General features: G+C 37.9%; 4 non-coding genes across 4 annotated transcripts; all 4 read left to right on the forward strand.

Annotated features, from left to right (window-relative positions):
• Positions 1-7,733: 7,733 nt before the first annotated feature.
• LOC135011742 (U1 spliceosomal RNA) lies at positions 7,734-7,897 on the forward strand. The gene has a single exon (XR_010210788.1). It is a non-coding gene; the product is annotated as a U1 spliceosomal RNA (small nuclear RNA).
• A 152-nt stretch (positions 7,898-8,049) lies between these two features.
• Positions 8,050-8,212, forward strand: LOC135011928 (U1 spliceosomal RNA). The gene has a single exon (XR_010210963.1). It is a non-coding gene; the product is annotated as a U1 spliceosomal RNA (small nuclear RNA).
• Positions 8,213-8,886: 674 nt separating this feature from the next.
• Positions 8,887-9,050, forward strand: LOC135011737 (U1 spliceosomal RNA). Its single transcript, XR_010210783.1, has one exon. It is a non-coding gene; the product is annotated as a U1 spliceosomal RNA (small nuclear RNA).
• A 151-nt stretch (positions 9,051-9,201) lies between these two features.
• Positions 9,202-9,365, forward strand: LOC135011834 (U1 spliceosomal RNA). Its single transcript, XR_010210875.1, has one exon. It is a non-coding gene; the product is annotated as a U1 spliceosomal RNA (small nuclear RNA).
• Positions 9,366-27,201: the final 17,836 nt, after the last annotated feature.

The following is a 27,201-nucleotide window of genomic DNA, read 5'->3' on the forward strand; positions in this document are numbered from 1 at the left end:
GTTTCCTAGAAAAACTTTAAAAAGTCAATAATCTGGAGAGTTTTTGTAAGATGTTTCTTCCAGCAACCAATGAAGAAACACATTGGTACTTTCGCATGATGAGTGAGTGCTTCAGGATCTCTTGCACTTACATGTGCAGCAGAGTACTGCAATGGAAGCATGCTGGGCCCATAACCCAGAGGTAGGCAGATTGAAACTATCCTTTGCTATATGCATTTTTTTTTTGTTCATTAAAGTAATCCAAAACTGGGATTGATATTTTAGCTTTTATTTTTACTTAAAGTACAATAACTTTTACCATTTTAATTTGTTTTAGTGCAAAAGGCATATCAGCAGTCAGCACTAACTGGTGACATGCCATTTGTACAAGTAAGCCATGTGTGACTAATATATAAACATACTTTATTAAATAACACCTCAAACTATCATACCCTGGATTCAAACCTATAACCTGTTGAATTCTAATCAAACACCCTACCCATGGAGCTACTTGATCCTGCATCTTTTCTAACCTCCAAAAACAGATTCAGTTGCATTTTCCAGCGTGTTTTGTTTGCGCCTTTGCAAATGTCTTACATCGACAAACTTATTTAGTACTATTTTGCAAATAGGGTTACATTGTCGCAACATTGTGTTCCCTAATTGCTTGATTTTTTAAATGCAACAATTGATAAAGACACCTGATAATTGCTCTGTGGAGTCTTATTTTGTGTTTTGTGTTTAGTCTTTAGATCTGAATTTGAATGTACTTGTGAACTAACTTAATTTCCTACTTCTAAATTCATTCCTAAATTCACTACTTACATGAATCCTGTAGTTGGGCATTTTGGGACTTCGATTGTGGGCATTGTTTTGTGTCCAGACCAGCAGCAGGTGGTGTGCATTTGCTGGAAAGGCATCGAAGACCTCCGATATGCTGCATCTCCTGATGTGTGTCTCCCTCAAGTGGCTGTCAGCAAATGCCTGCTAGACACCCCATTCCAAGCTGATTGTGACATCATGGAACATGCATCATAGAACAGGCATGCTAAAACATGGGTCTTCAACCTGCGACCCTCCAGCTGCTGTGGAACTACACATCCCAGCATGCCCTGCCTCAGTTTTAGCATACCTTAATAGCAAAACTGTGGCAGGGCATGCTGGGATGTGTAGTTTCACAGCAGCTGGAGGGCCACAGGATGAAGACCCATGTGCTAGAGCCAAGCCGCAGGTACATTGAATGCTAGCAAGCTGAATATTTAAATCCTTTTTGTTCCGCAGCATTCCAATGCGGAAGATTCCATGGAACCAGAGATCCTTCCATTGAGAAGGACATGCTGCCTGGATGACTACACTGTGCAAATTAAATCACGGAGCCAGTTGGCTTGTGGGTGGCTCTGGTGACTGGGTGGTTGGGTGGGTGGTGTGTCGGAAGTGGAGCGCATGCAAATGATTGTGTATCATCCAGCTAGTGAGAGAGAAAACTCATGCAGGAGTGTGCCTGCTTGTCAGTGGGTTATGCACCTTGCCAGACGTTAAATCTACATAGAGCAGCTGGAGGGGACAAGAGCAGGTTTGCAAAATATAGATAGAAGAGCATATATGCTGGCGCATTCTCCATGATTGTGTCAGCTTATGTTTTGGTGCACTGCACTTTCCTCCACTAAGTTTTAGCCATTTTTGTTAAGCTCAAGTGTAGTTGCTTCTCGGCCTTTTGGCTGTGATCTTGTATCGTGGTTGAAGGGTCTGCTGGAGGGAGGGATTGTTTTCTTCATTGGCGAAAGACCAAAGATATTCCAGGATGGAAGGCTTGGGAACACTATCTGTTTTTCAGTTGTGGAAGAGCACAGAGGTCGGATTGGACTACATTCTATAGTAAAGGATATCTTTCTATTTATTGACCCTCCCCTTATATGTGTCTGTGTTACAATAAAGCTTCGGTTTTGTGAATCCCTCACCCTCTTACACTCCACACCCATAGCCTTATTAACTGTTGTATTATTGTATAGTTTAAATGTATAGTGCAGTTCATGATTTATAGTGTAGGCTGGCCTGTGCTGTAGTTCTGGAACTGTACTATACCGTCAGCATTTGTATTGTGTTTTGGCTGTGCTGCAACACTGTACTTTTGTGTGTAATGTTTATGTATGTTTTTTTAATGTCAATAAAAACTGCTTTTTCAAGCCAATATCTGAAAACAATCAATGTTTATCTTTGATGGCAATAAAAGTGGTATGATATTTGATGCTTTTGAAAGGCAATATCTGATATGTCCCCTATCTGGGAACCATATATTAAATGGCTTTTAAGAAAAGGGAGATGGGAGAAGAGCTTTCAGTACTTGTAGGACCGATGCACATAAAGAAGCAAAAAAACATACATAAACATTACACACATAAGTACCGCGTTGCGGCAATGCCAAAACACAATAGAAATGCTGACGGTATAGTACAGTTCAAGAACTACAGCACAGGCCAGCCTACACTATAAATCATGAACTGCACTATACATTTAAACTGTACAATAATACAACAGTTAATAAGGCTATGGGTGTGGAGTGTAAGAGGGTGAGGGAATCACAAGCCCGAAGCTTTATTGAAAGACTGACACATATAAGGGGAGGATTAATAAATAGAAAGACATCCTTTACTATAGAATGAAGTCCAATCCGGTCTTTCAACTCTTCCACAATTGAAAAACGGATAGTGTTCCCAAGCCTTCCATCCTGGAATATCTTTGGTCTTTCGCCAATGAAGAAAGCAATCCCTCCCTCCAGCAGACCCTTCAACCACAATACAAGATCACAGCCAAAAGGCCGAGAAGCAACTACACTTGAGCTTAACAAAAATGGCTAAAACTTAGTGGAGGAAAGTGCAGTGCACCAAAACATAAGCTGACACAATCATGGAGAATGCGCCAGCATATATGCTCTTCTATCTATATTTTGCAAACATGCTCTTGTCCCCTCCAGCTGCTCTATGTAGATTTAACGTCTGGCAAGGTGCATAACCCACTGACAAGCAGGCACACTCCTGCATGAGTTTTCACTCTCACTAGCTGGATGATACACAATCATTTGCATGTGCTCCACCTCCGACACACCACCCACCCAACCACCCAGTCACCAGAGCCACCCACAAACCAACTGGCTCCGTGATTTAATTTGCACAGTGTAGTCATCCAGGCAGCATGTCCTTCTCAATGGAAGGATCTCTGGTTCCATGGAATCTTCCGCATTGGAATGCTGCGGAACAAAAAGGATTTAAATATTCAGCTTGCTAGCATTCAATGTACCTGCGGCTTGGCTCTAGCACATGGGTCTTCATCCTGTGGCCCTCCAGCTGCTGTGAAACTACACATCCCAGCACGCCCTGCCACAGTTTTGCTATAAGGTATGCTAAAACTGAGGCAGGGCATGCTGGGATGTGTAGTTCCACAGCAGCTGGAGGGTCGCAGGTTGAAGACCCATGTTTTAGCATGCCTGTTCTATGATGCATGTTCCGTGATGTCACAATCAGCTTGGAATGGGGTGTCTAGCAGGCATTTGCTGACAGCCACTTGAGGGAGACACACATCAGGAGATGCAGCATATCGGAGGTCTTTGATGCCTTTCCAGCAAATGCACACCACCTGCTGCTGGTCTGGACACAAAACAATGCCCACAATCGAAGTCCCAAAATGCCCAACTACAGGATTCATGTAAGTAGTGAATTTAGGAATGAATTTAGAAGTAGGAAATTAAGTTAGTTCACAAGTACATTCAAATTCAGATCTAAAGTCTAGGTAGGCCTCACGTCCTGGCAGCCGCCAGCATTTAAAAATGCCTTGATTAGAGGTACGGAATTAAATGTAGATAAGAAGTAGACACAAAATAAGACTCCGCAGAGCAGTTATCAGGTGTTTTTATCAATTGTTGCATTTAAAAAAATCAAGCAATTAGGGAACACAATGTTGCAACAATGTAACCCTATTTGCAAAATAGTACTAAATAAGTTTGTCGATGTAAGACATTTGCAAAGGCGCATCCAAAACACGCTGGAAAATGCAACTGAATCTGTTTTTGGAGGCTAGAATAGGAAATGTGCATCGGTCCTACAAGTACTGAAAGCTCTTCTCCCATCTCCCTTTTCTGAAAAGCCATTTAATATATGGTTCCCAGATAGGGGACATATCAGATATTGCCTTTCAAAAGCAGCAAATATCATACCACTTCTATTGCCATCAAAGATAAACATTGATTGTTTTCAGATATTGGATTGAAAAAGCAGTCTTTATTGACATAAAGAAGCAAAAAAACATACATAAACATTACACACATAAGTACTGTGTTGCAGCACAGCCAAAACACAATACAAATGCTGTCGGTATAGTACAGTTCAAGAACTACAGTACAGGTCAGCCTACACTATAAATCATGAACTGCACTATACATTTAAACAATACAATAGTTAATAAGGCTATGGGTGTGGAGTGTAAGAGGGTGACGGAATCACAAGCCCAAAGCTTTATTGAAAGACAGACACATATAAAGGGAGGATTAATAAATACAAAGATACCCTTTACTATAGAATGTAGTCCAATCCGGTCTTTCAACTCTTCCACAACTGAAAAACGGATAGTGTTCCCAAGCCTTCCATCCTGGAATATCTTCAGTCTCTCGCCAATGAAGAAAACAATCCCTCCAGCAGACTCTTCAACCACAATACAATATCACAGCCAAAAGAGCGAGAAGCAACTACACTTGCGTTTAAACAAAATGGCTAAAACTTAGTGGAGGAAAGTGCAGTGCACCAAAACATAAGCTGACACAATCATGGAGAATGCGCCAGCATATATGCTCTTCTGTGTATATTTTCCAAACCTGCTCTTGTCCCCTCCAGTTGCTCCATGTAGATTTGACGTCTGGCAAGGTGCATAACTCACTGACAAGCAGGCACACTCCTGCATGAGTTTTCTCTCTCACTAGCTGGATGATACACATTCATTTGCATGTGCTCCACCTCCGACACACCGCCCACCCAACCACCCAGTCACCAGAGCCACCCACAAGCCAACTGGCTCCGTGATTTAATTTGCACAGTACAGTCATCCAGGCAGCATGTCCTTCTCAATGGAATAATCTCTGGTTCCATGGAATCTTCCGCATTGGAATGCTGCGGAACAAAAAGGATTTAAACATTCAGCTTGCTAGCATTCAATGTACCTGCGGTTTGGTTCTAGCACATGGGTCTTCATCCTGTGGCCCTCCAGCTGCTGTGAAACTACACATCCCAGCATGCCCTGCCACAGTTTTGCTATTAAGGTATGCTAAAACTGAGGCAGGGCATGCTGGGATATGTAGTTCCACAGCAGCTGGAGGGTCGCAGGTTGAAGACCCATGTTCTAGCATGCCTGTTCTATGATGCATGTTCCGTGATGTCACAATCAGCTTGGAATGGGGTGTCTAGCATGCATTTGCTGACAGCCACTTGAGGCAGACACACATCAGGAGATGCAGCATATCGGAGGTCTTCGATGCCTTTCCAGCAAATGCACACCACCAGCTGCTGGTCTGGACACAAAACAATGCCCACAATTGAAGGCTCAAAATGCCCAACTACAGGATTAATGTAAGTAGTGAATTTAGGAATGAGTTTAGAAGTAGGAAATTAAGTTAGTTCACAAGTACATTCAAATTCAGATCTAAAGACTAGGTAGGCCTCACGTCCTGGCAGCACCCAGCATTTAAAAATGCCTTGATTATAGGTAGGGAATTAAATGTAGATAAGAAGTAGACACAAAAGAAGACTCCACAGAGCAATTATCAGGTGTCTTTATCAATTTTTGCATTTAAAAAATCAAGCAATTAGGGAACACAATGTTGCGACAATGTAACCCTATTTGCAAAATAGTACTAAATAAGTTTGTCGATGTAAGACATTTGCAAAGGCGCAAACAAAACACGCTGGAAAATGCAACTGAATCTGTTTTTGGAGGTTAGAATAGATGCAGGATCAAGTAGCTCAATGGGTAGGGTGTTTGATTAGAATTTAACAGGTTATAGGTTTGAATCCTGGGTATGATAGTTTGAGGTGTTATTTAATAAAGTATGTTTATATATTAGTCACACATGGCTTACTTGTACAAATGGCATGTCACCAGTTAGTGCTGACTGCTGATATGCCATTTACACAAACATGCCATGTGTGACTGTATATGCATTTAAGGAGGGCACCCCTGCAATACCACAAACCATTGAGTGTCAAGTATACTAGATATATCTTCATATCTCATGTGCTTTCTCTGAGACCAATCTTGTTATGCCCCTTCCCCACAAGGCATGCGCCTTTTGTCCATATTGCAAAAATGGGGGGGAGGGCATATAATTCTCTGTCACAGGGCACCAAAAAGTCTAGTTATGGCTCTGGTATGCATTATGTAATCTGGCAGACCATCTCTCCAACACTGGCTGGTTGGAATAGAAATCCGGTTATCTATGTGAGCAAATGACCATCAACGATTTACTCTCAAACACTAAAAAATGGACAAAAATGGTCCCCTAAACAAATTGGTTAAATTTTGGGTTTAACCAATTTGTGTAATGACCATTTTTGACCACTTTTCTAGTGTTTGGGAGCAAATGGTTAATTGACATTTGCTCCTATACATTACCAGATTTTCATTCCATCCATCCAGACTGGATAGATAGCCTGACAGATAATTGTGTAGTGTACGCCCAGGATAACTGTTAGTCATGCTTTATTTTATGGCGGCACATAAATGGGTGGACAGATCCAGGGCAAGCACTGCCCACTCATGCATAGTTGTCAACTGATGTGAAGTTCCAGGGGGCAATCTCAGTTATAAAGGGAAGTATCTGGAAATTGTCCCTAGTTAAAAAAAAATAAATTTGATCAACTCCATTTATTTAGTATGATATCCCAGGTGATAGGATGCCGGCAGTCAGAACAACATACTTTATTAAATAACACATCTCAAACTACCATACCCAGGATTCAAACCTATAACCTGTTGAATTCTAACCAAACACCCTACCTATTGAGCTATTTGATCCTGCATAAAAATTGTGAACATTATATGAAGCTATTGGTACTTTGCAAAAAAAAAGAATCAGCATTACAACGCAGCAGATCCATGCAGTTTGCAGCCACACACTACATGTATCTGCTCAGCCACAATGCTGATTATTTCTTCACAAAGTACAAGGTGAGCTCCAAACAGAATTCTCTAGCTTAGAATTATACCTTTCTTTGCCAAACCTAGAAGTCGGGCCCCCCACCCTGGGATCCCCCAGAGGGAGGCCTGCACCGTCATGCGGCAGGCTTGTCCGTTTTGGAAGCAGGCTGATGGGCAGCCCAGGATTGCTTCAGTCTGGGCTTGGCAGGTCTGGAAACATGAGCTTGCTTTGGGTATGCCTGACCTTGGGTACGCTTTACCTGGAGGATGAAAGGGCCAAGAAAAGTACTTTTAGCCTTCTGCGTGGTAGGAGTCATACTAGGTAGGCAAGCTGTTTTAGCAGTAGCCAGATCAGCTACAATCTTATTGAGGTCTTCTCCAAAAGGAGATTCAACTGAGGCAGCACAAGGGAACTCTCATCTGGGGACAACAACTGCAGGGAGAACACATATTTTCAGATGAACATGGTAGGGCAGAAGGCTGCCTAATACTGAAGCACCCCCAAACAACAAATCAAATGCAACTTACTTGACAGAGATGTGCCTGAGCAACGGCCCTCCCCAGCCCTATCCCAAATCATACTTATTTTGCATAGGAGATACCATGGTCATGAAGATTGTTCTCCCAGGGTTAGGTTCATTCATTGCATTCTGGGTATGCTGACCCCTGTGATTTCCCCAAATGTGGGAAACTCGACTGCATTATTTGTGGTAGTGTGGGACTGTGTTTGTGCTTTCCTCTGGTCAGCTCTGGTAAAAGTCAGATTTCTTTGTCTCAGATCTTCCTCTAGCCTTTGTCTTCTTTCGAGAGTTCCCTTGTGCTGCCTCAGTTGGATCTCCTTCACTTGACAGGGGGGTGCCCGAGCAGCGACCCTCCCCAGCTCTAGCCCAACTCCTACTTACCTGCCAGGTGAGATACTATGATCATGAAGTTGCTTCTCCCAGGGCAAGGCTCACCCATTGCACTCTGGGTGTGCTGCCCCTGCGATTTCCCCAAATGTGGGAAACTTGACTGCATAATTTGAGTTTTCCCTGGTCGGCTCTCATGTAATTCAGATCTCTTTGTCTCAGGTCTCTCTCCAGCCTAGTTTGCTGTCTGGTTCCACTTCTTTTTTCTTGAGCCCCTCCCTTCTATACCCTTGTGCACTATCCTGACTTCTCCTCCCGTCTGCTTACTTTGTGCCTCCCAATGCACAATGCAAACTACGGGTAGTGCTGCAGGGCCCACACCCTTTTACTTGCTTTACAGAGCAGCTCTGGAGCTGTTACAGTGCCCAGCTGCTGCAAGAAATCAGCTTGAATGCTTCAGGGGCTGGGGAATGGCCAACATGAGCCCCACACCGAAGGAGGGTGGGGGTGCTTAATGTGAACTAGGGGTCATCCAAGCACCACAAAAGGCCTCCATGCCCTGCACGCTCCTTTTCTCTTTTCATATGCAGACGAGGGTTGAAGCCAACTTTGACCCACTGCTTGGATGACATCACCATATTCAAATCCATCTGCTGCAGGCCATCCCCCAGGAATGCTTGCACTAGTTGTTGCATTTGGTTTGTTGTTTGGGGGTGCTTCAGTATTAGGCAGCCTTCTGCCACCCCATGTTCATCTGAAAATATGTGTTCTCCCTGCAGTTGTTGTCCCCAGATGAGAGTTCCCTTGTGCTGCCTCAGTTGAATCTCCTTTACTTGACAGAGATGTGCCTGAGCAACGGCCCTCCCCAGCCCTATCCCAAATCATACTTATTTTGCATAGGAGATACTATTGTCATGAAGATTGTTCTCCCAGGGTGAGGTTCATTCATTGCATTCTGGGTATGCTGACCCCTGTGATTTCCCCAAATGTGGGAAACTCGACTGCATTATTTGTGGTAGTGGTGGACTGTGTTTGTGCTTTCCTCTAGTCAGCTCTGGTAAAAGTCAGATTTCTTTGTCTCAGATCTTCCTCTAGCCTTGTTCTTCTTTTGAGAGTTCCCTTGTGCTGCCTCAGTTGGATCTCCTTCACTTGAAAGGTAGTGCCCGAGCAGCGACCCTCCCCAGCTCTAGCCCAACTCCTACTAACCTGCCAGGTGAGATACTATGATCATGAAGGTGCTTCTCCCAGGGCAAGGCTCACCCATTGCACTCTGGGTGTGCTGCCCCTTGCGATTTCCCCAAATGTGGGAAACTTGACTGCATAATTTGTGTTTCCCCTGGACGGCTCTCGTATAATTCAGATCTCTTTGTCTCAGGTCTCTCTCCAGCCTAGTATGCTGTCTGTTTCCACTTCTCTTTTCTTGAGCCCATCCCTTCTATAACCTTGTGCACTATCCTGACTTCTCCTCCCGTCTGCTTACTTTGTGCCTTCCAATGCACAATGCAAACTACAGGTAGTGCTGCAGGGCCCACACCCTTTTACTTGCCTTACAGAGCAGCTCTGGAGCTGTTACAGTACCCAGCTGCTGCAAGAAATCAGCTTGAATGCTTTAGGGGCTGGGGCATGGCCAACATGAGCCCCACACCGAAGGAGGGTGGGGGTGTTTAATGCGAACTAGGGGTCATCCAAGCGTCGCAAAAGGCCGCCATGCCCTGCATATCCCTTTTCTCTTTTCATAAGCAGACGAGGGATGAAGCCAACTTTGACCCACTGCTTGGATGACATCACTTGCTGCCTTTCCAATGAAGCAAGTTTAATTTAGTAATAGGTGAAAAACCATCCCTACAAAGGTGTTAATCAGACACTTGGCTTTGTGGACACTTTTCAGAGAACAAATTTGTTAGCATAAAAATAAAGCCAGAAAATGAAGAGCTGTTTAATCACTCAATTGGATTTTTCTGCAAGCGTATTTCTTTTTCTCTGCAACCCACTGCTAAGTTGTGCTTCCTAGCTGTTCTTTTATAAAATCACTTAATCAAATCTAACTCTGATTACATCAGAGAAGGCCAGGTACCCTACACCATAAGAGGGGGTTTGAAATTTTGACTTGTCTACTTAAAGATCACCAAAATCTGATAACAAGGTAAATTACGTCCCTGGGTAGGATTGAACCACCAACCTTTTGGTTAATAACCGAACACGCTAACTGATTGCGCCACAGAGACACATTGCAAAAGTATATACTGACAAAGGCTAATAAGCATTCATCTAGAACGTTTCCTAGAAAAACTTTAAAAAGTCAATAATCTGGAGAGTTTTTGTAAGATGTTTCTTCCATCAACCAATGAAGAAACACATTGGTACTTTCCCATGATGAGTGAGTGCTTCAGGATCTCTTGCACTTACATGTGCAGCAGAGCACTGCAATGGAAGCATGCTGGGCCCATAACCCAGAGGTAGGCAGATTGAAACTATCCTCTGCTATATGCATTTTTTTTTGTTAATTAAAGTAATCCAAAACTGGGATTGATATTTTTGCTCTTTTATTTTTACTTAAAGTACAATAACTTTTATTATTTTAATTTGTTTTAATAGTATATTGACAGTATTGTTTTCTTTCAAAAATCCACTTAATTTTCTTTACCCTATTATTCAAATGGTAATTGACAAAAACAAACTACATTGTCACCAGAAGAGCAATACAAAATGTACAAGTGATATATTAAAATCATCTTTCCAGCTTGAATTTCAATGATGCATTGGGGCAACGATTTTGTGAGAAACCTCTTCACCCTTAAATAAAGATTTTCTTAATTCCTTACCTGTGTGCTAATTAGATATCACCTTGTTTTCACATTAAACAGACTTCCACATGAGAAAGCAGCAAGGATGCAGTGGCGTTAATGTTTCCTGGTGTCAACCTGTATTATTTCAGTAGATATTGAAATGAGGATGCATATTGCTGCCTTTCCAATGAAGCATGTTTAATTTAGTAATAGGTGAAAAACCATCCCTACAAAGGTGTTAATCAGATACTTGGCTTTGTGGACTCTTTTCAGAGAACAAATTTGTTAGCATAAAAATAAAGCCAGAAAATGAAGAGCTGTTTAATCACTCAATTGGATTTTTCTGCCAGCATATTTCTTTTTCTCTGCAACCCACTGCTAAATTGTGCTTCCTAGCTGTTTTTTTTCATAAAATCACTTAATCAAATCTAACTGATTACATCAGAGTAGGCCAGGTACCCTACACCATAAGAGAGGGTTTGAAATTTTGACTTGTCTACTTAAATATCACCAAAATCTGATCACAAGGTCAATTACGTCCCTGGGTGGGATTGAACCACCAACTTTTTGGTTAATAGCCGTACACACTAACTGATTGCGCTACAGCGACACTTTGTGAAAGTACATACTGACAAAGGCTAATAAGCATTCATCTAGAACGTTTCCTAGAAAAACTTTAAATAGTCAATAATCTGGAGAGTTTTTGTAAGATGTTTCTTCCATCAACCAATGAAGAAACACATTGGTACTTTCCCATGATGAGTGAGTGCTTCAGGATCTCTTGCACTTACATGTGCAGCAGAGTACTGTAATGGAAGCATGCTGGGTCCATAACCCAGAGGTAGGCAGATTGAAATTATCCTCTGCTATATGCATTTTTTTTGTTAATTAAAGTAATCCAAAACTGGGATTGATATTTTTGCTCTTTTTATTTTACTTAAAGTACAATAACTTTTACCTTTTTAATTTGTTTTAATAGTATAGAGACAGTATTGTTTTCTTTCAAAAATCCACTTAATTTTCTTTACCCGATTATTAAAATGGTAATTGACAAAAACAAACTACATTGTCACCAGAAGAGCAATACAAAATGTACAAGTGATATATTAAAATCATCTTTCCAGCTTGAATTTCAATGATGCATTGGGGCAACGATTTTGTGAGAAACATCTTACCCTTAAATAAAGATTTTCTTAATTCCTTACCTGTGTGCTAATTAGATATCACCTTGTTTTCACATTAAACAGACTTCCACATGAGAAAGCAGCAAGGATGCAGTGGCGTTAATGTTTCCTGGTGTCAACCTGTATTATTTCAGTAGATATTGAAATGAGGATGCATCTTGCTGCCTTTCCAATGAAGCAAGTTTAATTTAGTAATAGGTGAAAAACCATCCCTACAAAGATGTTAATCCGATACTTGGCTTTGTGGACACTTTTCAGAGAACAAATTAGTTAGCATAAAAATAAAGCCAGAAAATGAAGAGCTGTTTAATCACTCAATTGGATTTTTCTGCCAGCATATTTCATTTTCTCTGCAAACCACTGCTAAATTGTGCTTCCTAGCTGTTTTTTGATAAAATCACTTAATCAAATCTAACTCTGATTACATCAGAGTAGGCCAGGTACCCTACACCATAAGAGGGGGTTTGAAATTTTGACTTGTCTACTTAAAGATCACCAAAATCTGATGACAAGGTCAATAACATCCCTGGGTGGGATTGAACCACCAACCCTTTGGTTAATAACCAAACACACTAACCGATTACACCACAGAGACACTTTGCAAAAGTACATACTGACAAAGGCTAATAAGCATTCATCTAGAACGTTTCCTAGAAAACTTTAAAAAGTCAATAATCTGGAGAGTTTTTGTAAGATGTTTCTTCCATCAACCAATGAAGAAACGCATTGGTACTTTCCCATGATGAGTGAGTGCTTCAGGATCTCTTGCACTTACATGTGCAGCAGAGTACTGCAATGGAAGCATGCTGGGCCCCTTAACCCAGAGGTAGGCAGATTGAAACTATCCTCTGCTATATGCATTTTTTTTTTGTTAATTAAAGTAATCCAAAACTGGGATTGATATTTTTGCTCTTTTATTTTTACTTAAAGTACAATAACTTTTACCATTTTAATTTATTTTAATAGTATATTGACAGTATTGTTTTCTTTCAAAAATCCACTTAATTTTCTTTACCCTATTATTAAAATGGTAATTGACAAAAACAAACTACATTGTCACCAGAAGAGCAATACAAAATGTACAAGTGATATATTAAAATCATCTTTCCAGCTTGAATTTCAATGATGCATTGGGGCAACGATTTTGTGAGAAACATCTTCACCCTTAAATAAAGATTTTCTTAATTCCTTACCTGTGTGCTAATTAGATATCACCTTGTTTTCACATTAAACAGACTTCCACATGAGAAAGCAGCAAGGATGCAGTGGCGTTAATGTTTCCTGGTGTCAACCTGTATTATTTCAGTAGATATTGAAATGAGGATGCATCTTGCTGCCTTTCCAATGAAGCAAGTTTAATTTAGTAATAGGTGAAAAACCATCCCTACAAAGATGTTAATCAGATACTTGGCTTTGTGGACACTTTTCAGAGAACAAATTTGTTAGCATATAAATAAAGCCAGAAAATGAAGAGCTGTTTAATCACTCAATTGGATTTTTTTGCCAGCATATTTCTTTTTCTCTGCAAACCACTGCTAAATTGTGCTTCCTAGCTGTTTTTATAAAATCACTGAATCAAATCTAACTCTGATTACATCAGAGAAGGCCAGGTACCCTACACCATAACAGGGGTTTTTGAAATTTTGACTTGTCTACTTAAAGATCACCAAAATCTGATAACAAGGTCAATTACATCCCTGGGTGGGATTGAACCACCAACCTTTTGGTTAATAGCCGTACACACTAACTGATTGCGCCACAGCGACACTTTGCAAAAGTACATACTGACAAAGGCTAATAAGCATTCATCTAGAACGTTTCCTAGAAAAACTTTAAATAGTCAATAATCTGGAGAGTTTTTGTAAGATGTTTCTTCCATCAACCAATGAAGAAACACATTGGTACTTTCCCATGATGAGTGAGTACTTCAGGATCTCTTGCAATTACATGTGCAGCAGAGTACTGTAATGGAAGCATGCTGGGTCCATAGCCCAGAGGTAGGCAGATTGAAACTATCCTCTGCTATATGCATTTTTTTTGTTAATTAAAGTAATCCAAAACTGGGATTGATATTTTTGCTCTTTTTATTTTACTTAAAGTACAATAACTTTTACCTTTTTAATTTGTTTTAATAGTATAGAGACAGTATTGTTTTCTTTCAAAAATCCACTTAATTTTCTTTACCCGATTATTAAAATGGTAATTGACAAAAACAAACTACATTGTCACCAGAAGAGCAATACAAAATGTACAAGTGATATATTAAAATCATCTTTCCAGCTTGAATTTCAATGATGCATTGGGGCAACGATTTTGTGAGAAACATCTTACCCTTAAATAAAGATTTTCTTAATTCCTTACCTGTGTGCTAATTAGATATCACCTTGTTTTCACATTAAACAGACTTCCACATGAGAAAGCAGCAAGGATGCAGTGGCGTTAATGTTTCCTGGTGTCAACCTGTATTATTTCAGTAGATATTGAAATGAGGATGCATCTTGCTGCCTTTCCAATGAAGCAAGTTTAATTTAGTAATAGGTGAAAAACCATCCCTACAAAGATGTTAATCCGATACTTGGCTTTGTGGACACTTTTCAGAGAACAAATTAGTTAGCATAAAAATAAAGCCAGAAAATGAAGAGCTGTTTAATCACTCAATTGGATTTTTCTGCCAGCATATTTCATTTTCTCTGCAAACCACTGCTAAATTGTGCTTCCTAGCTGTTTTTTGATAAAATCACTTAATCAAATCTAACTCTGATTACATCAGAGTAGGCCAGGTACCCTACACCATAAGAGGGGGTTTGAAATTTTGACTTGTCTACTTAAAGATCACCAAAATCTGATGACAAGGTCAATAACATCCCTGGGTGGGATTGAACCACCAACCCTTTGGTTAATAACCAAACACACTAACCGATTACACCACAGAGACACTTTGCAAAAGTACATACTGACAAAGGCTAATAAGCATTCATCTAGAACGTTTCCTAGAAAACTTTAAAAAGTCAATAATCTGGAGAGTTTTTGTAAGATGTTTCTTCCATCAACCAATGAAGAAACGCATTGGTACTTTCCCATGATGAGTGAGTGCTTCAGGATCTCTTGCACTTACATGTGCAGCAGAGTACTGCAATGGAAGCATGCTGGGCCCCTTAACCCAGAGGTAGGCAGATTGAAACTATCCTCTGCTATATGCATTTTTTTTTTGTTAATTAAAGTAATCCAAAACTGGGATTGATATTTTTGCTCTTTTATTTTTACTTAAAGTACAATAACTTTTACCATTTTAATTTGTTTTAATAGTATATTGACAGTATTGTTTTCTTTCAAAAATCCACTTAATTTTCTTTACCCTATTATTAAAATGGTAATTGACAAAAACAAACTACATTGTCACCAGAAGAGCAATACAAAATGTACAAGTGATATATTAAAATCATCTTTCCAGCTTGAATTTCAATGATGCATTGGGGCAACGATTTTGTGAGAAACATCTTCACCCTTAAATAAAGATTTTCTTAATTCCTTACCTGTGTGCTAATTAGATATCACCTTGTTTTCACATTAAACAGACTTCCACATGAGAAAGCAGCAAGGATGCAGTGGCGTTAATGTTTCCTGGTGTCAACCTGTATTATTTCAGTAGATATTGAAATGAGGATGCATCTTGCTGCCTTTCCAATGAAGCAAGTTTAATTTAGTAATAGGTGAAAAACCATCCCTACAAAGATGTTAATCAGATACTTGGCTTTGTGGACACTTTTCAGAGAACAAATTTGTTAGCATATAAATAAAGCCAGAAAATGAAGAGCTGTTTAATCACTCAATTGGATTTTTTTGCCAGCATATTTCTTTTTCTCTGCAAACCACTGCTAAATTGTGCTTCCTAGCTGTTTTTATAAAATCACTGAATCAAATCTAACTCTGATTACATCAGAGAAGGCCAGGTACCCTACACCATAACAGGGGTTTTTGAAATTTTGACTTGTCTACTTAAAGATCACCAAAATCTGATAACAAGGTCAATTACATCCCTGGGTGGGATTGAACCACCAACCTTTTGGTTAATAGCCGTACACACTAACTGATTGCGCCACAGCGACACTTTGCAAAAGTACATACTGACAAAGGCTAATAAGCATTCATCTAGAACGTTTCCTAGAAAAACTTTAAATAGTCAATAATCTGGAGAGTTTTTGTAAGATGTTTCTTCCATCAACCAATGAAGAAACACATTGGTACTTTCCCATGATGAGTGAGTACTTCAGGATCTCTTGCAATTACATGTGCAGCAGAGTACTGTAATGGAAGCATGCTGGGTCCATAGCCCAGAGGTAGGCAGATTGAAACTATCCTCTGCTATATGCGTTTTTTTTTGTTAATTAAAGTAATCCAAAACTGGGATTGATATTTTTGCTCTTTTATTTTTACTTAAAGTACAATAACTTTTACCATTTTCATTTGTTTTAATAGTATATTGACAGTATTGTTTTCTTTCAAAAATCCACTTAATTTTCTTTACCCGATTATTAAAATGGTAATTGACAAAAACAAACTACATTGTCACCAGAAGAGCAATACAAAATGTACAAGTGATATATTAAAATCATCTTTCCAGCTTGAATTTCAATGATGCATTGGGGCAACGATTTTGTGAGAAACCTCTTCACCCTTAAATAAAGATTTTCTTAATTCCTTACCTGTGTGCTAATTAGATATCACCTTGTTTTCACATTAAACAGACTTCCACATGAGAAAGCAGCAAGGATGCAGTGGCGTTAATGTTTCCTGGTGTCAACCTATATTATTTCAGTAGATATTGAAACGAGGATGCATATTGCTGCCTTTCCAATGAAGCATGTTTAATTTAGTAATAGGTGAAAAACCATCCCTACAAAGGTGTTAATCAGATACTTGGCTTTGTGGACTCTTTTCAGAGAACAAATTTGTTAGCATAAAAATAAAGCCAGAAAATGAAGAGCTGTTTAATCACTCAATTGGATTTTTCTGCCAGCATATTTCTTTTTCTCTGCAACCCACTGCTAAATTGTGCTTCCTAGCTGTTTTTTTTCATAAAATCACTTAATCAAATCTAACTGATTACATCAGAGTAGGCCAGGTACCCTACACCATAAGAGAGGGTTTGAAATTTTGACTTGTCTACTTAAATATCACCAAAATCTGATCACAAGGTCAATTACGTCCCTGGGTGGGATTGAACCACCAACTTTTTGGTTAATAGCCGTACACACTAACTGATGGCGCTACAGCGACACTTTGTGAAAGTACATACTGACAAAGGCTAATAAGCATTCATCTAGAACGTTTCCTAGAAAAACTTTAAATAGTCAATAATCTGGAGAGTTTTTGTAAGATGTTTCTTCCATCAACCAATGAAGAAACACATTGGTACTTTCCCATGATGAGTGAGTGCTTCAGGATCTCTTGCACTTACATGTGCAGCAGAGTACTGTAATGGAAGCATGCTGGGTCCATAACCCAGAGGTAGGCAGATTGAAATTATCCTCTGCTATATGCATTTTTTTTGTTAATTAAAGTAATCCAAAACTGGGATTGATATTTTTGCTCTTTTTATTTTACTTAAAGTACAATAACTTTTACCTTTTTAATTTGTTTTAATAGTATATAGACAGTATTGTTTTCTTTCAAAAATCCACTTAATTTTCTTTACCCGATTATTAAAATGGTAATTGACAAAAACAAACTACATTGTCACCAGAAGAGCAATACAAAATGTACAAGTGATATATTAAAATCATCTTTCCAGCTTGAATTTCAATGATGCATTGGGGCAACGATTTTGTGAGAAACATCTTACCCTTAAATAAAGATTTTCTTAATTCCTTACCTGTGTGCTAATTAGATATCACCTTGTTTTCACATTAAACAGACTTCCACATGAGAAAGCAGCAAGGATGCAGTGGCGTTAATGTTTCCTGGTGTCAACCTGTATTATTTCAGTAGATATTGAAATGAGGATGCATCTTGCTGCCTTTCCAATGAAGCAAGTTTAATTTAGTAATAGGTGAAAAACCATCCCTACAAAGATGTTAATCCGATACTTGGCTTTGTGGACACTTTTCAGAGAACAAATTAGTTAGCATAAAAATAAAGCCAGAAAATGAAGAGCTGTTTAATCACTCAATTGGATTTTTCTGCCAGCATATTTCATTTTCTCTGCAAACCACTGCTAAATTGTGCTTCCTAGCTGTTTTTTGATAAAATCACTTAATCAAATCTAACTCTGATTACATCAGAGTAGGCCAGGTACCCTACACCATAAGAGGGGGTTTGAAATTTTGACTTGTCTACTTAAAGATCACCAAAATCTGATGACAAGGTCAATAACATCCCTGGGTGGGATTGAACCACCAACCCTTTGGTTAATAACCAAACACACTAACCGATTACACCACAGAGACACTTTGCAAAAGTACGTACTGACAAAGGCTAATAAGCATTCATCTAGAACGTTTCCTAGAAAACTTTAAAAAGTCAATAATCTGGAGAGTTTTTGTAAGATGTTTCTTCCATCAACCAATGAAGAAACGCATTGGTACTTTCCCATGATGAGTGAGTGCTTCAGGATCTCTTGCACTTACATGTGCAGCAGAGTACTGCAATGGAAGCATGCTGGGCCCCTTAACCCAGAGGTAGGCAGATTGAAACTATCCTCTGCTATATGCATTTTTTTTTTGTTAATTAAAGTAATCCAAAACTGGGATTGATATTTTTGCTCTTTTATTTTTACTTAAAGTACAATAACTTTTACCATTTTAATTTGTTTTAATAGTATATTGACAGTATTGTTTTCTTTCAAAAATCCACTTAATTTTCTTTACCCTATTATTAAAATGGTAATTGACAAAAACAAACTACATTGTCACCAGAAGAGCAATACAAAATGTACAAGTGATATATTAAAATCATCTTTCCAGCTTGAATTTCAATGATGCATTGGGGCAACGATTTTGTGAGAAACATCTTCACCCTTAAATAAAGATTTTCTTAATTCCTTACCTGTGTGCTAATTAGATATCACCTTGTTTTCACATTAAACAGACTTCCACATGAGAAAGCAGCAAGGATGCAGTGGCGTTAATGTTTCCTGGTGTCAACCTGTATTATTTCAGTAGATATTGAAATGAGGATGCATCTTGCTGCCTTTCCAATGAAGCAAGTTTAATTTAGTAATAGGTGAAAAACCATCCCTACAAAGATGTTAATCAGATACTTGGCTTTGTGGACACTTTTCAGAGAACAAATTTGTTAGCATATAAATAAAGCCAGAAAATGAAGAGCTGTTTAATCACTCAATTGGATTTTTTTGCCAGCATATTTCTTTTTCTCTGCAAACCACTGCTAAATTGTGCTTCCTAGCTGTTTTTATAAAATCACTGAATCAAATCTAACTCTGATTACATCAGAGAAGGCCAGGTACCCTACACCATAACAGGGGTTTTTGAAATTTTGACTTGTCTACTTAAAGATCACCAAAATCTGATAACAAGGTCAATTACATCCCTGGGTGGGATTGAACCACCAACCTTTTGGTTAATAGCCGTACACACTAACTGATTGCGCCACAGCGACACTTTGCAAAAGTACATACTGACAAAGGCTAATAAGCATTCATCTAGAACGTTTCCTAGAAAAACTTTAAATAGTCAATAATCTGGAGAGTTTTTGTAAGATGTTTCTTCCATCAACCAATGAAGAAACACATTGGTACTTTCCCATGATGAGTGAGTACTTCAGGATCTCTTGCAATTACATGTGCAGCAGAGTACTGTAATGGAAGCATGCTGGGTCCATAGCCCAGAGGTAGGCAGATTGAAACTATCCTCTGCTATATGCATTTTTTTTGTTAATTAAAGTAATCCAAAACTGGGATTGATATTTTTGCTCTTTTTATTTTACTTAAAGTACAATAACTTTTACCTTTTTAATTTGTTTTAATAGTATAGAGACAGTATTGTTTTCTTTCAAAAATCCACTTAATTTTCTTTACCCGATTATTAAAATGGTAATTGACAAAAACAAACTACATTGTCACCAGAAGAGCAATACAAAATGTACAAGTGATATATTAAAATCATCTTTCCAGCTTGAATTTCAATGATGCATTGGGGCAACGATTTTGTGAGAAACATCTTACCCTTAAATAAAGATTTTCTTAATTCCTTACCTGTGTGCTAATTAGATATCACCTTGTTTTCACATTAAACAGACTTCCACATGAGAAAGCAGCAAGGATGCAGTGGCGTTAATGTTTCCTGGTGTCAACCTGTATTATTTCAGTAGATATTGAAATGAGGATGCATCTTGCTGCCTTTCCAATGAAGCAAGTTTAATTTAGTAATAGGTGAAAAACCATCCCTACAAAGATGTTAATCCGATACTTGGCTTTGTGGACACTTTTCAGAGAACAAATTAGTTAGCATAAAAATAAAGCCAGAAAATGAAGAGCTGTTTAATCACTCAATTGGATTTTTCTGCCAGCATATTTCATTTTCTCTGCAAACCACTGCTAAATTGTGCTTCCTAGCTGTTTTTTGATAAAATCACTTAATCAAATCTAACTCTGATTACATCAGAGTAGGCCAGGTACCCTACACCATAAGAGGGGGTTTGAAATTTTGACTTGTCTACTTAAAGATCACCAAAATCTGATGACAAGGTCAATAACATCCCTGGGTGGGATTGAACCACCAACCCTTTGGTTAATAACCAAACACACTAACCGATTACACCACAGAGACACTTTGCAAAAGTACATACTGACAAAGGCTAATAAGCATTCATCTAGAACGTTTCCTAGAAAACTTTAAAAAGTCAATAATCTGGAGAGTTTTTGTAAGATGTTTCTTCCATCAACCAATGAAGAAACGCATTGGTACTTTCCCATGATGAGTGAGTGCTTCAGGATCTCTTGCACTTACATGTGCAGCAGAGTACTGCAATGGAAGCATGCTGGGCCCCTTAACCCAGAGGTAGGCAGATTGAAACTATCCTCTGCTATATGCATTTTTTTTTTGTTAATTAAAGTAATCCAAAACTGGGATTGATATTTTTGCTCTTTTATTTTTACTTAAAGTACAATAACTTTTACCATTTTAATTTGTTTTAATAGTATATTGACAGTATTGTTTTCTTTCAAAAATCCACTTAATTTTCTTTACCCTATTATTAAAATGGTAATTGACAAAAACAAACTACATTGTCACCAGAAGAGCAATACAAAATGTACAAGTGATATATTAAAATCATCTTTCCAGCTTGAATTTCAATGATGCATTGGGGCAACGATTTTGTGAGAAACATCTTCACCCTTAAATAAAGATTTTCTTAATTCCTTACCTGTGTGCTAATTAGATATCACCTTGTTTTCACATTAAACAGACTTCCACATGAGAAAGCAGCAAGGATGCAGTGGCGTTAATGTTTCCTGGTGTCAACCTGTATTATTTCAGTAGATATTGAAATGAGGATGCATCTTGCTGCCTTTCCAATGAAGCAAGTTTAATTTAGTAATAGGTGAAAAACCATCCCTACAAAGATGTTAATCAGATACTTGGCTTTGTGGACACTTTTCAGAGAACAAATTTGTTAGCATATAAATAAAGCCAGAAAATGAAGAGCTGTTTAATCACTCAATTGGATTTTTTTGCCAGCATATTTCTTTTTCTCTGCAAACCACTGCTAAATTGTGCTTCCTAGCTGTTTTTATAAAATCACTGAATCAAATCTAACTCTGATTACATCAGAGAAGGCCAGGTACCCTACACCATAACAGGGGTTTTTGAAATTTTGACTTGTCTACTTAAAGATCACCAAAATCTGATAACAAGGTCAATTACATCCCTGGGTGGGATTGAACCACCAACCTTTTGGTTAATAGCCGTACACACTAACTGATTGCGCCACAGCGACACTTTGCAAAAGTACATACTGACAAAGGCTAATAAGCATTCATCTAGAACGTTTCCTAGAAAAACTTTAAATAGTCAATAATCTGGAGAGTTTTTGTAAGATGTTTCTTCCATCAACCAATGAAGAAACACATTGGTACTTTCCCATGATGAGTGAGTACTTCAGGATCTCTTGCAATTACATGTGCAGCAGAGTACTGTAATGGAAGCATGCTGGGTCCATAGCCCAGAGGTAGGCAGATTGAAACTATCCTCTGCTATATGCGTTTTTTTTTGTTAATTAAAGTAATCCAAAACTGGGATTGATATTTTTGCTCTTTTATTTTTACTTAAAGTACAATAACTTTTACCATTTTCATTTGTTTTAATAGTATATTGACAGTATTGTTTTCTTTCAAAAATCCACTTAATTTTCTTTACCCGATTATTAAAATGGTAATTGACAAAAACAAACTACATTGTCACCAGAAGAGCAATACAAAATGTACAAGTGATATATTAAAATCATCTTTCCAGCTTGAATTTCAATGATGCATTGGGGCAACGATTTTGTGAGAAACCTCTTCACCCTTAAATAAAGATTTTCTTAATTCCTTACCTGTGTGCTAATTAGATATCACCTTGTTTTCACATTAAACAGACTTCCACATGAGAAAGCAGCAAGGATGCAGTGGCGTTAATGTTTCCTGGTGTCAACCTATATTATTTCAGTAGATATTGAAATGAGGATGCATATTGCTGCCTTTCCAATGAAGCATGTTTAATTTAGTAATAGGTGAAAAACCATCCCTACAAAGGTGTTAATCAGATACTTGGCTTTGTGGACTCTTTTCAGAGAACAAATTTGTTAGCATAAAAATAAAGCCAGAAAATGAAGAGCTGTTTAATCACTCAATTGGATTTTTCTGCCAGCATATTTCTTTTTCTCTGCAACCCACTGCTAAATTGTGCTTCCTAGCTGTTTTTTTTCATAAAATCACTTAATCAAATCTAACTGATTACATCAGAGTAGGCCAGGTACCCTACACCATAAGAGAGGGTTTGAAATTTTGACTTGTCTACTTAAATATCACCAAAATCTGATCACAAGGTCAATTACGTCCCTGGGTGGGATTGAACCACCAACTTTTTGGTTAATAGCCGTACACACTAACTGATGGCGCTACAGCGACACTTTGTGAAAGTACATACTGACAAAGGCTAATAAGCATTCATCTAGAACGTTTCCTAGAAAAACTTTAAATAGTCAATAATCTGGAGAGTTTTTGTAAGATGTTTCTTCCATCAACCAATGAAGAAACACATTGGTACTTTCCCATGATGAGTGAGTGCTTCAGGATCTCTTGCACTTACATGTGCAGCAGAGTACTGTAATGGAAGCATGCTGGGTCCATAACCCAGAGGTAGGCAGATTGAAATTATCCTCTGCTATATGCATTTTTTTTTGTTAATTAAAGTAATCCAAAACTGGGATTGATATTTTTGCTCTTTTTATTTTACTTAAAGTACAATAACTTTTACCTTTTTAATTTGTTTTAATAGTATATAGACAGTATTGTTTTCTTTCAAAAATCCACTTAATTTTCTTTACCCGATTATTAAAATGGTAATTGACAAAAACAAACTACATTGTCACCAGAAGAGCAATACAAAATGTACAAGTGATATATTAAAATCATCTTTCCAGCTTGAATTTCAATGATGCATTGGGGCAACGATTTTGTGAGAAACATCTTACCCTTAAATAAAGATTTTCTTAATTCCTTACCTGTGTGCTAATTAGATATCACCTTGTTTTCACATTAAACAGACTTCCACATGAGAAAGCAGCAAGGATGCAGTGGCGTTAATGTTTCCTGGTGTCAACCTGTATTATTTCAGTAGATATTGAAATGAGGATGCATCTTGCTGCCTTTCCAATGAAGCAAGTTTAATTTAGTAATAGGTGAAAAACCATCCCTACAAAGATGTTAATCCGATACTTGGCTTTGTGGACACTTTTCAGAGAACAAATTAGTTAGCATAAAAATAAAGCCAGAAAATGAAGAGCTGTTTAATCACTCAATTGGATTTTTCTGCCAGCATATTTCATTTTCTCTGCAAACCACTGCTAAATTGTGCTTCCTAGCTGTTTTTTGATAAAATCACTTAATCAAATCTAACTCTGATTACATCAGAGTAGGCCAGGTACCCTACACCATAAGAGGGGGTTTGAAATTTTGACTTGTCTACTTAAAGATCACCAAAATCTGATGACAAGGTCAATAACATCCCTGGGTGGGATTGAACCACCAACCCTTTGGTTAATAACCAAACACACTAACCGATTACACCACAGAGACACTTTGCAAAAGTACGTACTGACAAAGGCTAATAAGCATTCATCTAGAACGTTTCCTAGAAAACTTTAAAAAGTCAATAATCTGGAGAGTTTTTGTAAGATGTTTCTTCCATCAACCAATGAAGAAACGCATTGGTACTTTCCCATGATGAGTGAGTGCTTCAGGATCTCTTGCACTTACATGTGCAGCAGAGTACTGCAATGGAAGCATGCTGGGCCCCTTAACCCAGAGGTAGGCAGATTGAAACTATCCTCTGCTATATGCATTTTTTTTTTGTTAATTAAAGTAATCCAAAACTGGGATTGATATTTTTGCTCTTTTATTTTTACTTAAAGTACAATAACTTTTACCATTTTAATTTGTTTTAATAGTATATTGACAGTATTGTTTTCTTTCAAAAATCCACTTAATTTTCTTTACCCTATTATTAAAATGGTAATTGACAAAAACAAACTACATTGTCACCAGAAGAGCAATACAAAATGTACAAGTGATATATTAAAATCATCTTTCCAGCTTGAATTTCAATGATGCATTGGGGCAACGATTTTGTGAGAAACATCTTCACCCTTAAATAAAGATTTTCTTAATTCCTTACCTGTGTGCTAATTAGATATCACCTTGTTTTCACATTAAACAGACTTCCACATGAGAAAGCAGCAAGGATGCAGTGGCGTTAATGTTTCCTGGTGTCAACCTGTATTATTTCAGTAGATATTGAAATGAGGATGCATCTTGCTGCCTTTCCAATGAAGCAAGTTTAATTTAGTAATAGGTGAAAAACCATCCCTACAAAGATGTTAATCAGATACTTGGCTTTGTGGACACTTTTCAGAGAACAAATTTGTTAGCATATAAATAAAGCCAGAAAATGAAGAGCTGTTTAATCACTCAATTGGATTTTTTTGCCAGCATATTTCTTTTTCTCTGCAAACCACTGCTAAATTGTGCTTCCTAGCTGTTTTTATAAAATCACTGAATCAAATCTAACTCTGATTACATCAGAGAAGGCCAGGTACCCTACACCATAACAGGGGTTTTTGAAATTTTGACTTGTCTACTTAAAGATCACCAAAATCTGATAACAAGGTCAATTACATCCCTGGGTGGGATTGAACCACCAACCTTTTGGTTAATAGCCGTACACACTAACTGATTGCGCCACAGCGACACTTTGCAAAAGTACATACTGACAAAGGCTAATAAGCATTCATCTAGAACGTTTCCTAGAAAAACTTTAAATAGTCAATAATCTGGAGAGTTTTTGTAAGATGTTTCTTCCATCAACCAATGAAGAAACACATTGGTACTTTCCCATGATGAGTGAGTACTTCAGGATCTCTTGCAATTACATGTGCAGCAGAGTACTGTAATGGAAGCATGCTGGGTCCATAGCCCAGAGGTAGGCAGATTGAAACTATCCTCTGCTATATGCGTTTTTTTTTGTTAATTAAAGTAATCCAAAACTGGGATTGATATTTTTGCTCTTTTATTTTTACTTAAAGTACAATAACTTTTACCATTTTCATTTGTTTTAATAGTATATTGACAGTATTGTTTTCTTTCAAAAATCCACTTAATTTTCTTTACCCGATTATTAAAATGGTAATTGACAAAAACAAACTACATTGTCACCAGAAGAGCAATACAAAATGTACAAGTGATATATTAAAATCATCTTTCCAGCTTGAATTTCAATGATGCATTGGGGCAACGATTTTGTGAGAAACATCTTCACCCTTAAATAAAGATTTTCTTAATTCCTTACCTGTGTGCTAATTAGATATCACCTTGTTTTCACATTAAACAGACTTCCACATGAGAAAGCAGCAAGGATGCAGTGGCGTTAATGTTTCCTGGTGTCAACCTGTATTATTTCAGTAGATATTCAAATGAGGATGCATCTTGCTGCCTTTCCAATGAAGCAAGTTTAATTTAGTAATAGGTGAAAAACCATCCCTACAAAGGTGTTAATCAGAAACTTGGCTTTGTGGACACTTTTCAGAGAACAAATTTGTTAGCATAAAAATAAAGCCAGAAAATGAAGAGCTGTTTAATCACTCAATTGGATTTTTTTGCCAGCATATTTCTTTTTCTCTGCAACCCACTGCTAAATTGTGCTTCCTAGCTGTTTTTATAAAATCACTGAATCAAATCTAACTCTGATTACATCAGAGAAGGCCAGGTACCCTACACCATAATAGGGGGTTTGAAATTTTGACTTGTCTACATAAAGATCACCAAAATCTGATAACAAGGTCAATTACGTCCCTGGGTGGGATTGAACCACCAACCTTTTGGTTAATAGCCTTACACAGTAACTGATTGCGCCACAGCAACACTTTGCAAAAGTCCTTACTGACAAAGGCTAATAAGCATTCATCTAGAACGATTCCTAGAAACATTTTAAAAAGTCAATAATGTGGAGAGTTTTTGTAAGATGTTTCTTCCATCAACCAATGAAGAAACATATTGGTACTTTCCCATGATGAGTGAGTGCTTCAGGATCTCTTGCACTTACATGTGCAGCAGAGTACTGTAATGGAAGCATGCTGGGTCCATAACCCAGAGGTAGGCAGATTGAAACTATCCTCTGCTATATGCATTTTTTTTTGTTAATTAAAGTAATCCAAAACTGGGATTGATATTTTTGCTCTTTTATTTTTACTTAAAGTACAATAACTTTTACCATTTTAATTTGTTTTAATAGTATATTGACAGTATTGTTTTCTTTCAAAAATCCAATTAATTTTCTTTACCCTATTATTAAAATGGTAATTGACAAAAACAAACTACATTGTCACCAGAAGAGCAATACAAAATGTACAAATGATATATTAAAATCATCTTTCCAGCTTGAATTTCAATGATGCATTGGGGCAACGATTTTGTGAGAAACATCTTCACCCTTAAATAAAGATTTTCTTAAT

Source organism: Pseudophryne corroboree, unplaced genomic scaffold (assembly GCF_028390025.1).
Source record: "Pseudophryne corroboree isolate aPseCor3 unplaced genomic scaffold, aPseCor3.hap2 scaffold_251, whole genome shotgun sequence".
Classification (NCBI taxonomy): Eukaryota; Metazoa; Chordata; class Amphibia; order Anura; family Myobatrachidae; genus Pseudophryne; species Pseudophryne corroboree.